The following is a 12,661-nucleotide window of genomic DNA, read 5'->3' as shown; positions in this document are numbered from 1 at the left end:
AACTCCCTTCTTCATAGGCCTCCCATTGCTTACAGGATTCCTTTCAGAAGTGTACATGAACTGGTTATTAGCAACCATGTCAATGAGTTCTTGAGTTTCTGCAGGCGTTTTCTTTAGGTGAATGGATCCACCTGCAGAGGTGTCCAGTGACATCTTTGATAGCTCAGATAAACCATCATAGAATATATCCAGGATGGTTCATTCTGAAAGCATGTCAGAAGGACACTTTTTGGTCAACTGTTTGTATCTTTCCCAAGCTTCATAGAGGGATTCACCTTCTTTCTGTCTGAAGGTTTGAACATCAGCTCTAAGCTTGCTCAGCTTTTGAGGAGGAAAGTACTTGGATAAGAAAGCCGTGACCAGCTTATCCCAAGAGTTCAGGCTGTCTTTGGGTTGAGAATCCAACCATAATCTAGCTCTGTCTCTTACAGCAAAAGGGAAAAGCATGAGCCTGTAGACTTCAGGATCTACTCCATTAGTCTTAACAGTATCACATATCTGCAAGAATTTAGTTAAGAACTGAAAAGGATCTTCCAATGAAAGTCCATGAAACTTGCAGTTCTGCTGCATTAGAGAAACTAATTGAGGTTTCAGCTCAAAGTTGTTTGCTCCAATGGCAGGAATGGAGATGCTTCTTCCATGTAAATTGGAATTAGGTGCAGTAAAGTCACCAAGCATCTTCCTTACATTATCATTATTTTCGGCTGCCATCTCCTCTGCCTGTTCAAAAATTTCTGAAAGATTATCTCTGGATTGTTGTATTTTAGCTTCTCTTAATTTTCTCTTCAGAGTCCTTTCAGGTTCTGGATCTGCTTCCACAAGAATGTTCTTATCCTTGCTCCTGCTCATATGACAAAGAAGAAGGCACAGAAAAATAATAATAATAATAGAGATCCTTTATACCACAGTATAGGGATCCTTTTGTGAGTGGAAGAAAAGGGGGAGACAAAGAATGTAATATAAAGGAAGAAACACAACTGTGAGAATGGAAGAGATGTGAGATGAGATGTTAGGATATGAATGAATAAATAGAATAGGATGGGGGAGGTATAATTTTCGAAAATTATTTTTGAAAAGGAGTGAGTGATTTTTGAAAAATGGTTTTTGAAAAATGTTAGAAATTTTCGAAAAATTTTTAAAATTTAAAAATAAAGATAATTAGTTAATAAAAAAAAAGAAATTTTTGAAAAAGAGGGGAGATATTTTCGAAAATTAGAGAGAGAGAGTTAGTTAGGTAGTTTTGAAAAAGTTAAGAAATAAACAAAAAGTTAGTTAGTTAGTTGAAACAATTTTTGAAAAGATAAGAAGTTAGGAAGCTAGAAAAGATATTTTGAAAAGATATTTTTGAAAAAGATAAGATAAGAAGATATTTTTGAAAAGATATGATTGAAATTAGTTTTGAAAAAGATTTTATTTTTAAAATTTCAATTAATGACTTGGTTCATAAGAAATCACAAGATATGATTCTAGAACTTAAAGTTTGCATCTTTCTTAACAAGCAAGTAACAAACTTCAAATTTTTAAATCAAAACATTAATTGATTATGTTATTTTCGAAAATTTGATATAAAAATAAGAAAAATATTTTTGAAAAATATTTTTGGAATTTTCGAAAATAACTAAGAATTTTGAAAAAGATTTGAATTTTGAAAAAGATCTGAAAAAGATAAGATTTTCAAATTGAAAATTTGATTTGACTCATGAGAAACAATTTGATTTTAAAAATTTTTGAAAAAGTCAATCCAAATTTTCGAATTTGATGAGAGAAAAAGGGAAAGATATTTTTTTGATTTTTGAAATTTTTATGAAAAACATGAAAAATATGCAATGCATGAAATTTTTAGATCAAAACAATGAATGCATGCAAGAATGCTATGAATGTCAAGATGAACACCAAGAACACTATGAAGAACATGATGAACATCAAGAACATATTTTTGAAAAATTTTTAATGCAAAGAAAACATGCAAGACACCAAACTTAGAATTCTTTAATGCTTAGACACTAAGAATTCAAAAATGCATATGATAAACATGAAAAGACACAAAACAAAAAATCATCAAGATCAAACAAGAAGACTTACCAAGAACAACTTGAAGATCATGAAGAACACTATGAATGCATGAAATTTTCGAAAAATGCTAGATGCATATGCAAGTGACACCAAACTTATGATATGACTCAAGACTCAAACAAGAAACAGAAAAATATTTTTGATTTTTATGATTTTCTAATTTTTTTTCGGATTTTTTTTTTCGAAAATTAATTGAAAAAGAAAAAAATAAGGATTCCAAAATTTTTAACATGAATTCCAGGAATCTTGCCATGTTAGTCTAAAGCTTCAGTCCAAGAATTAGACATGGCTCACTAGCCAGCCAAGCTTTCAATGAAAGCTCCAGTCCAAAACACTAGACATGGCCAATGGCCAGCCAAGCTTCAGCAGATATGGATACTTTTCAAGTATAGAACAACTAAATGTGTGAGAATCTCTTCTTTTGTGATGGTAAGTTGAAACCCCAGTCCAAAAGATTAGACATGGCTTACAGCCAGCCAGGATTCAACAAATCATCATGAAACACTAGAATTCATTCTTAAAAATTTTGAATAAAATTTTTTTGAAAACTTTTTTTTTTTCGAAAACAATTGAGAAAATTTTAGAAATATTTTTGAAAAATTTTTGAAAATAAAATAAAAAGAAAATTACCTAATCTGAGCAACAAGATGAACCGTCAGTTGTCCAAACTCAAACAATCCCCGGCAATGGCGCCAAAAACTTGGTGCTGTTGCCGGATCAAAAGGGAATCTGGCACTGATGTTACCGGACCAAAAGCTTGCCGAGAACTCAAACAATCCCCGGCAACGGCGCCAAAAACTTGGTGCACAAAATTGTGATGTCCAGGCTCAAACAATCCCTGGTAATGGCTCCAAAGCTTGGTGCTCTGATTTTAATTCATAATTTGTCACAACTTCGATACAACTAACCAGCAAGTGCACTGGGTCGTCCAAGTAATACCTTACGTGAGTAAGGGTCGAATCCCACGGAGATTGTTGGTATGAAGCAAGCTATGGTCACCTTGTAAATCTCAGTCAGGCAGATATAAAGTGATAATGGTGTTTTCGAATATTATATTAAAATAGAGATAGAGATACTTATGTAAATCATTGGTAGGAATTTCAGATAAGCGAATGGAGATGCTTTTCGTTCCTCTGAACCTCTGCTTTCCTACTATCTTCATCCCATCTGTCTTACTCCTTTCCATGGCTGGCTGTATGCAAGGGCATCACCGTTGTCAGTGGCTACATCCCCTCCTCTCAGTGAATAATATGCTCACGCACCCTGTCACGGCACGGCTATTCATCTGTCGGTTCCCGATCATGCTGGAATAGGATTCACCCTCCTTTTGCGTCTGTCACTAACGCCCAGCACTCGCGAGTTTGAAGCTCGTCACAGTCATTCAATCATTGAATCCTACTCAAAATACCACAGACAAGGTTTAGACCTTCCGGATTCTCTTGAATGCCGCCATCATTCTAGCTTTCGCCACGAAGATTCTGGTTAGGAGATCTAAGAGATACTCATTCTAGCTTATTTCATGTAGAACAGAAGTGTTTGTCAGGCACGCGTTCATAAGGGAGAAGGATGATGAGCGTCACACATAATCATCACCTTCATCACGTTCTTGGGTGCGAATGGATATCTTAGAAGAGAAATAAGAAGAATTGAATAGAAAACAGTAGTACTTTGCATTAATCTTTGAGGAACAGCAGAGCTCCACACCTTAATCTATGGAGTGTAGAAACTCTACCGTTGAAAATACATAAGTGAAGGTCCAGGCATGGCCGAGATGGCCAGCCCCCTAAAACGTGATCAATAGTCTCCTAAGATGAACAATGGATTAAAACTGAGACCAAAGATTGTCAAAAAGACTAGTAAAATGTCCTATTTATAATAAACTAGTCACTAGGGTTTACATGAGTAAGTAATTGATGCATAAATCCACTTCCTGGGCCCACTTGGTGTGTGTTTGGGCTGAGCTTAAGTGTAGCACGTGCAGAGGCCATTTGTGGAGTTGAACGCCAGTTTCTGTGCCAGTTTGGGCGTTCAACTCTGGTTTTGGATCCTTTTCTGGCGCTGGATGCCAGATTTGGGCAGAAGGCTGGCGTTGAACGCCAGTTTACGTCATCAATTCTTGGCCAAAGTATGGACTATTATATATTGCTGGAAAGCCCTGGATATCTACTTTCCAACGCAATTGGAAGCGCGCCATTTCGAGTTCTGTAGCTCCAGAAAATCCACTTTGAGTGCAGGGAGGTCAGAATCCAACAGCATCAGTAGTCCTTTTTCAACCTCTGAATCTGATTTCTGCTCAAGTCCCTCAATTTCAGCCAGAAAATACCTGAAATCATAGAAAAACACACAAACTCATAGTAAAGTCCAGAAATGTGAATTTAACATAAAAACTAATGAAAACATCCCTAAAAGTGACTAGATCCTACTAAAAACATACTAAAAATAATGCCAAAAAGCGTATAAATTATCCACTCATCACAAGCAGAAAAAGTCAATAGCCCTTAAAACCAAAAGGCAAGGATAATAAAAAAGGATCCAAGGCTTTGAGCATCAATGGATAGGAGGGCCCAAAGGAATAAAATCCTGGCCTAAGCGGCTAAACCAAGCTGTCCCTAACCATGTGCTTGTGGCATGAAGGTGTCAAGTGAAAACTTGAGACTGAGCGGTTATAGTCAAGGTCCAAAGAAAAAAAAAGAGTGTGCTTAAGAACCCTAGACACCTCTAACTGGGAACTCTAGCAAAGCTGAGTCACAAACTGAAAAGGTTCACCCAGTTATGTGTCTGTGGCATTTATGTATCCGGTGGTAATACTGGAAAACAAAGTGCTTAGGGCCACGGCCAAGACTCAGAAAGTAGTTGTGTTCAAGAATCAACATACTGAACTAGGAGAATCAATAACACTATCTGAATTCTGAGTTCCTATAGATGCCAATCATTCTGAACGTCAAAGGATAAAGTGAGATGCCAAAACTGTTCAGAGGCAAAAAGCTACTAGTCCCGCTCATCTGATTGGAGCTAAGTTTCATTGATATTTTGGAATTTATAGTATATTCTCTTCTTTTTATCCTATTTGATTTTTAGTTGCTTGGGGACAAGCAACAGTTTAAGTTTGGTGTTGTGATGAGCGGATAATTTATACGCTTTTTGGCATTGTTTTTACATAGTTTTTAGTATGATTTAGTTAGTTTTTAATAAATTTTTATTAGTTTTTAAATAAAAATTACATTTCTGGACTTTACTATGAGTTTGTGTGTTTTTTTTGTGATTTCAGGTAATTTCTGGCTGAAATTGAGGGACTTGAGCAAAAATCAGATTCAGAGGCTAAAGAAGGACTGCAGATGCTGTTGGATTCTGATCTTCCTGCACTCGAAATAGATTTTCTGGAGCTACAGAAACTCAAATGGTGTGCTCTCAATTGCGTTGAAAAGTAGACATCCAGGGCTTTCCATCAATATATAATAGTCCATACTTTGCATGAGTTTTGATGACGCAAACTGGCGTTCAAACGCCAACTCCCTACCCTATTCTGGAGTTAAACGCCAGAAACAGGTTACAAACCAGAGTTAAACGCCAGAAACAGGCTACAAACTGGCGTTCAACTACAAAAGAGTCTCTACACATGAAATCTCAATGCTCAGCCCAAGCACACACCAAGTGGGCCCGGAAGTGGACTTCTCCATCATTTACTTATCTTATGTAACCCTAGTCACTAGTCTAGTATAAAAATTACTTTTAGTGATTTATTTTATATCTTTTGTTCATCTTTAGATCATTGTGTACACGTTTAAAGAGGCTGGCCATTTGGCCATGCCTAGACCTTGTTCTTATGTATTTTCAACGGTAGAGTTTTTACACACCATAGATTAAGGTGTGAAGCTCTGCTGTTCTTCATGAATTAATGCAAAGTACTATTATTTTTCTATTCAACTCAAGCCTATTTCTTCTCTAAGATATTCATTCGCACACAAGAACATGATGAATGTGATGATTATGTGACGCTCATCACCATTCTCACCTATGAACGCGTGCCTGACAAACACTTCCGTTCTACATGAAAACAAGCTTGAATGCATATCTCTTAGCCTCCTGATCTACGATCAGAGTCTTCGTGGTATAGGCTAGAATTATTGGCGGCCATTCTTGAGATCCGGAAAGTCTAAACCTTGTCTGTGGTATTCCGAGTAGGATCTGGGAAGGGATGGCTGTGATGAGCTTCAAACTCGCGAGTGCTGGGCGTAGTGACAGACGCAAAAGGATTAATGGATCCTATTCCAGCATGATCAAGAACCGACAGATGATTAGCCGTGCGGTGACAGCGCATTTGGACAATTTTCACTGAGAGGACGGGATGTAGCCATTGACAACGGTGATGCCCAACATAAAGCTTGCCATGGAAAGGAGTATGAATGATTGGATGAAGACAGTAGGAAAGCAGGGGTTCAGAAGGAATAAAAGTATCTCCATACGCTTATCTGAAATTCCTACCAATGAATTACATAAGTATTTCTATCCTATTTTATATTTTAATTATCAAATCTCCATAACCATTTGAATCCGCCTGACTGAGATTTACAAGATGACCATAGCTTGCTTCAAGCCGACAATCTCCGTGGGATCGACCCTTACTCACGTAAGGTTTATTACTTGGATGACCCAGTGCACTTGCTGGTTTGTTGTGCGAAGTTGTGACAAAGAACTAAGATTATGAACGTGCGTATGAAGTTTTTGGCACCGTTACCAAGGAATGAACAATCACGATTTCGTGCACCAGTGTATCATATTGAAAAAGATCAATGCATTGTGGAGTACGAGTGGGTACCGCATGAATGTCAGTGCTAGTGGAATGTGAAAATGGAAAATGAGTTTCATAGAAAGTTACATTTCTAGATATGAAAATTTACTTTGATTTTAAATCAATAAGTTGAAAACCTTTTGTTCCTAATTTAAAACTGAGAAAAGTTATTTTTTCTGACTCTTGGGTCTAATTTTGTTCTTAAATTTGTTAATGTGGAGGCCTATGCAAGAGAACCAAATACTCTTAAATATGAAAAATCAGGTAAATTACCATACAAAAGCTTATAAAGACTAGCATTATCTAGTTTAGTGCTGGACATCCTATTAATTAGGTGAATAGCGTGAGAAACTATGTATTGCCAAAAACAATGTGGAATTCTTGATTGAAATAGTAGTGCTCTAGCAACACCTAAAATGTGCTGGTGTTTTCGCTCTACAATCCCGTTTTGCTTTGGTGTTTCTACACAAGAGGTTTGATGTAAAATGCCAGTTGATGCAAAAAAAGATTTTAAAGTGAATTCTGACCCATTGTCAGTCCTTATACACTTAACTTGTTTTTCAAATTGTACTCTGACAAAATTCACAAAATTAATAACCAATTGTGATGCCTCGGATTTATTTTTCATAAAAAAAAATCTAAGTAAATCTGCTCTTACCATCCACCACAGTAAAAAAATACCTATGTCCTTTATTAGAAGGGACAGAAATAGTACCCTAGATATCCATATAAATTAAGTCAAAATAGTCTTTTATTTCAGTGGTACTAAGATCAAAAGATAATTTCTTTTGTTTTGCAAAATAACTTGAGCCACAAGGAAGTTTTGAATCAATACAATCTATAAAAGGATAATACTTCTTTAGTAAAATCAATTTATGCACGGGTATGTGTCCTAATCTAAGATGCCAAATGTTGTTGTGCTCATTTATGTGAGCTGTTATGGGATGAGTAGTAGTCGTAGTTGCTGCCAATGAATCTTGCTTTGTTGGAAAAGGGAAAAAGTCAGAGAATTCTGGTTCTCTACTCATTGTACATAACCCTTCTATACACTCAGCAATGCCAATCATCTTTGATATGGATCAATCCTATATCTCACAACACTTATCATTGATTAACAGTTGAACATGTAAGTTTGAGGTTAATTTTGACACAGAGATCAGTTTGAAATCAAAAGAAAGAATGTATAAAATATTTTTGAGAAAAAAGTTTTTACAGAATATGATTGTGCTAATAATGGTGCTAACAGTTTTGGTCCCATTTGGCAATATCACATTGATTGGAGCAATATTTTGAACGCTTGCAAAATCTTTTAAGTCAATGACCCATAGTGCAGATTTTGGAGTGATAATACTCATAATTCTTGCATTAAAATGTAATGCAATGGTTTTACTTGGAGTGGAGGTCTGAATAAAATTAGTCAAAATTTGATTTGCATTATGAGGTTGTTGCTGCACACTTTTGTCTTTGATCAACTCTAACAAAGCAAATCTTTGCTCTGGAGTGAACCCATATCTTGATATTTTAGTGTTCTCTTGAATACAATTAAGCTGGGATTGTTTGTCACTGAGTATATCATCATGCCCCCAGTGATCATGTGATTGATGGTGGTGTTATGTTGCTACCGTTGATAGAAATGGGAGGAGTACACATGCTTCTTATAGCACACATCTTTTGTGTGGCCTTGCTTGTTATGATGAAAGCATGCCAATATAACTCCATGACCTCTATTACCTGATTTGTAATCTTGTTTTGTGTTTTTGTTTTGTGTTTGGCAGCTCTGTACTTTCATGCCGTGTTAGTGACATGCAAAGTTTGTTCTTTTAGAAATTTTACTTTGAGGTTACTTCTAAAATTGTATAGTTTGTATGGAAAAAAAATTTTAGGAAAAGAAAATTTAAAATTGGTAAACATGTGAATGGTTGCTTGAATTATAGCTTGTTTTAGGGTTTAAGAAAGTTTGTAATGAGAGTTTCAGTTTGTAAATTTTTGTGAAAAAATAGTAGAAAAAATTGTACTTTTCTAAAAATTTTGCTTTCAGTAGTGTTGTTGTTGAGTGAATTAGAGAGTTAGTATGCATTAGTTGATCTAAGTATTTAGTGCTAGTGGAGTTAATGTTATTTGAATAGAAGTTTCAAGTTTGTATGTAATTTGATTGATCCAATTATTGTGGTTTTTCTGTGGGTGTAGTTTAATATATAAATTTGTTGAAGTGGTTTAGTCAACTGAAGTTTTATGTGCCATAATAGATCCAATTGGTATGATTTTGCAGTTGTTCTTCTTAAGAGTTTGATGTTGTGATTGTTGGCGCTGGCATCATTAGTTTGACCATTGCTCGTCAGTTCTTGACCTCTTCCGACCTGTTCGTTGCCATCGTTGACAAAGCTCTCCCTTGTTCTGGTTTCATTAGCGCAGGTTTTTCTTTTCTTTTCTTCTCTTAGATTTCAGCTAAGCTAAAAATATATGTTGAAATTTCACCTTAAGGGTTTTTGAATTCTAAATAAGCTTATTAGAACTTAAAAAAATTTAAGCATAAATGAATCGAGTTAAATTATGATTCATGACATGGAGCAATGTTGTTGTTGTCATTACAAGAAAATAAGCTTTCTGCCACGCTTTTAAAGCGTGCCGAAAAGGGCTAAAAAGCGTGCCGATAGCTTTTCGCCACACTTTTTGAGCTATCGGCACGCTTTTGAAAGGGTCACGTCCGCCAGCGTGCCGATTGCTCTATCGCCACGCTTGTGAATCTATCGGCACGCTTTTTTTTGGCCACGCTTTCAACTCTTGCCACGCTTAAAAGCGTGGCCATAGGTGTTAATCTATCGGTACGATATAAAAACGTACCGAAAAGTTCACATAACGCCACACTTTTCGAGCGTGCCAAGAAAGTTAGTTTTGGCTACGCTTTGAAAGCGTGCCGATAGAGCACATACAGCCACGCTTTTAAAGCGTAGCTTTCCCACTAAAGCCTTTTGCCACGCTTTCAAAGCGTGGCCTATTCCTTTGTCAAATTAAAAAAAAAAGAGAAAATTAGAATGCATAATAATAATTAAAAAAATTACAGTTCTATAATAATAATTAAAAAGAGAAAATTAGAAGGCATAAGAATTGATTTTTTATTAATTTACATGAATTATTTACATGCTATAATAATAATTTAAATTAAAACTGAAATGTTCCCAAATATATGAAGGATGGAAAACCAAAAAGTGATATACATCAGAACTATGATTAACAAAAAGTTGATGTAGGAAGAACTCCTGCTACCATTTGCTTTAAAACTCTTCGTCTTCACTGGCCGCAGCTTCTTTCTTATCATATTTTTCATCAGCCCTCTTCATGCTCTCCTTCTCCTTCTCCCTTTTCTCCTCCTGCTTCAGCAACATTATAACTTTCCATAGCTTTCTTATATTCTGCTTTAAGCTTAGCAACTTTATCGGAATAAGGCTTCTTCTCCTGAACCACACATCAAGACACTTGAATCAACATCACATTGACAAACACATCATAAGAGAAAGATAAGCTTTATAGACTTGCACATTATATATTGTACTTTTATTATTTACTATTTCAATTTTCATTTCCACATGCAGAAAATAGAATTTTAAAAATTACCATTAGTTATATTCAAAACACCAGCAGCGCTTGTGTTAAGTACTGGTTGCAGAAGAGGTCCAATCACCATTGCTGGGTTAATTGTTTTTTTTTTTTTTGCAAATTTTCAAGCAGCATCTTCAGCCAATGTCTTTGAAAGCACATACCAGTACCATGACTGAAAAAAAAGGAAAATGGGAAACAAAATTGGTGGTACCAAAGTCTCAAATTTACAAGGGATTGAGCTTATTCATATGAATCAAAATTAAATCAGCAACACATAAAGCTAATTCCACTCCTACTAATTTGGCCTAATTAGGCGAATATGATAACAATTGTAGGGACATGGCACATATCTTCGACTCCTTACAAAGTCAACCCATAAACACTTCACTCCCAAAATAATCTAATGTGAAACGTCTAGAATTAACACCTAGTATTTCTCCAACAAACAAATTAATCCATAGAATTAAGAGCTATATAGTTATATATACTACAAACAAGCCAATCACAACTTTTTCTCAATCAGATAAGAATTACTAAGATTAAATTTAATCACAAAATAGTAGTGTGAGTCACATATTGAAACAATTACAATTCGGTATTAATAGTGTCTAATGAACAATTCAATTACTAGGTGGAGTAATCATTATTAAGATGGTACCTTTCGCTACCTAACTTTTCATAATATACCATCAGAAATCAATGCTGCCAGACCCCAAATCTCATCTGGTTCAAGCCACCGTTAGCGTTTATGAGGATATAGCCGTTGGTCTTTGAGATAGGAGGGTACTTGAGTCATACTCTTATGATTTCTTGGCAGTTCTATGCATTGAGTGAAATTGTCACTGTTGGGTTTAGACCAGATGCCTGACTCCTGAATGAAAATGCAAACTTTATAAATGAAAAAGAATAGACATCTCTAAACACAACATATACTACAGAGGGGATTTAAGACTTACTTCGGCCATGGCAATCTCGCTACCAATTACTCCTGTGTCTACCATCTTTAGAGTTCATTCAGCATCACCTTCTCCATCCCTATAACCATAATCAATGGAGCTTCGGTCCATTATTAATCTAGAAACGGAGCCAGATAGTTCCTGATAAAAGGGTAAAATAATTTGCTTAGTAATATAACTTATCCAAACACCACACCATCCTCAGATGGATAAAAATTGAAGTGATTTAAGGAGACTCAAATCAAATCATGAACTATCAACTATATAGTTCTTAATAAAAGCAGGGATAAACAAGCAACTCTAGCTAAGCCTAACTCTCATGAAACAAAAACAGCAGCAGAATAGGTTCTTAATAAAAGTAGGGATAAACAGGGAAACCATCAGGAATATTGGAGAAGCTTTAGCTATATGCTGAATGATCAATATAAGGTGTACAAAGAGGGAGGTTATGTGCCCCTAGCAGGTGAGGATAAAAATCTTACCATTAGTGACATGATGAGTTCCCATGGGGATGCATCTTGTTCAAAGGTGGTTCAGCAGCATCCTTCAAACACCTCATTTTTCATAAGTTAGATTATGTTTGCTACCTAGGTGGAGTAACAAATTGAATGAGATTAAAGAGAGAGCAGAGAATATATTCAAAAGAAGAAGTATGCAAAGGAAAGCAACTGAATACATTAAACCAAAAAAAGAAGGGAAACAGAAGTGAGGATCAAGAAACAAACAAACAATATCTTCAAACTTAGGCAACAAATGTCAGAACAGAACAGAACGGAACAGAACTGAATTGTCATAATTATCAGACAAAGTCTTCCCTAAAGCAAAGAAATCCAGTGTTCAAATCACTAACATTTTAGTTAAAGCTTGCTTTAAGTCACAATCCATTTCCACTGCAACTAACCAAATTTCAGTTTTTATGAGACATTTTAAAGCAACAAAATAGTCAAAAAAAATAGCTTAACAGAAATTACATTGGCTACAGCATACTTAAGCAGCAGTGATAGGCACTGCTCGAGCAAAGCACAAGCACAAGCTACGCTAAGAACCTTAGGCATTTAAGAGAGCTCACCTTCCTTATTACATTCAGGGTCTTCGGGAATCATCAATTCATTATTAGGGTCATCTGGTAAGTCTTGGAGCCTATCCTCAAACCAGCTTTGTATCTGAAATCTCCCCGAAAATAAAGGATTAATAAAGAAAGAAACGACATCAGAAACAAAAATTCATCAGCTAAGAAAATGTGTGA

The 12,661-nt window shown here is 35.7% G+C and overlaps 1 long non-coding RNA gene and 1 other non-coding gene across 2 annotated transcripts; one reads left to right on the top strand and one right to left on the bottom strand.

Annotated features, from left to right (window-relative positions):
- Positions 1 to 207: 207 nt before the first annotated feature.
- Positions 208 to 315, top strand: LOC112760999 (small nucleolar RNA R71). The gene has a single exon (XR_003181409.1). It is a non-coding gene; the product is annotated as a small nucleolar RNA R71 (small nucleolar RNA).
- A 9,953-nt stretch (positions 316 to 10,268) lies between these two features.
- On the bottom strand, positions 10,269 to 11,987 carry LOC112758649 (uncharacterized). Its single transcript, XR_003179738.2, has 4 exons — positions 11,898 to 11,987; positions 11,416 to 11,556; positions 11,118 to 11,330; positions 10,269 to 10,315 (listed from the first exon to the last, which is right to left on the bottom strand). It is a non-coding gene; the product is annotated as an uncharacterized lncRNA (long non-coding RNA).
- Between the last annotated feature and the right edge of the window lie 674 nt (positions 11,988 to 12,661).

This window comes from Arachis hypogaea, chromosome 16, assembly GCF_003086295.3.
Source record: "Arachis hypogaea cultivar Tifrunner chromosome 16, arahy.Tifrunner.gnm2.J5K5, whole genome shotgun sequence".
Lineage (NCBI taxonomy): Eukaryota > Viridiplantae > Streptophyta > Magnoliopsida > Fabales > Fabaceae > Arachis > Arachis hypogaea.
The sequence above is the reverse complement of the archived record's forward strand: the minus strand, read 5'-3'. Positions and strand labels throughout refer to the sequence as shown.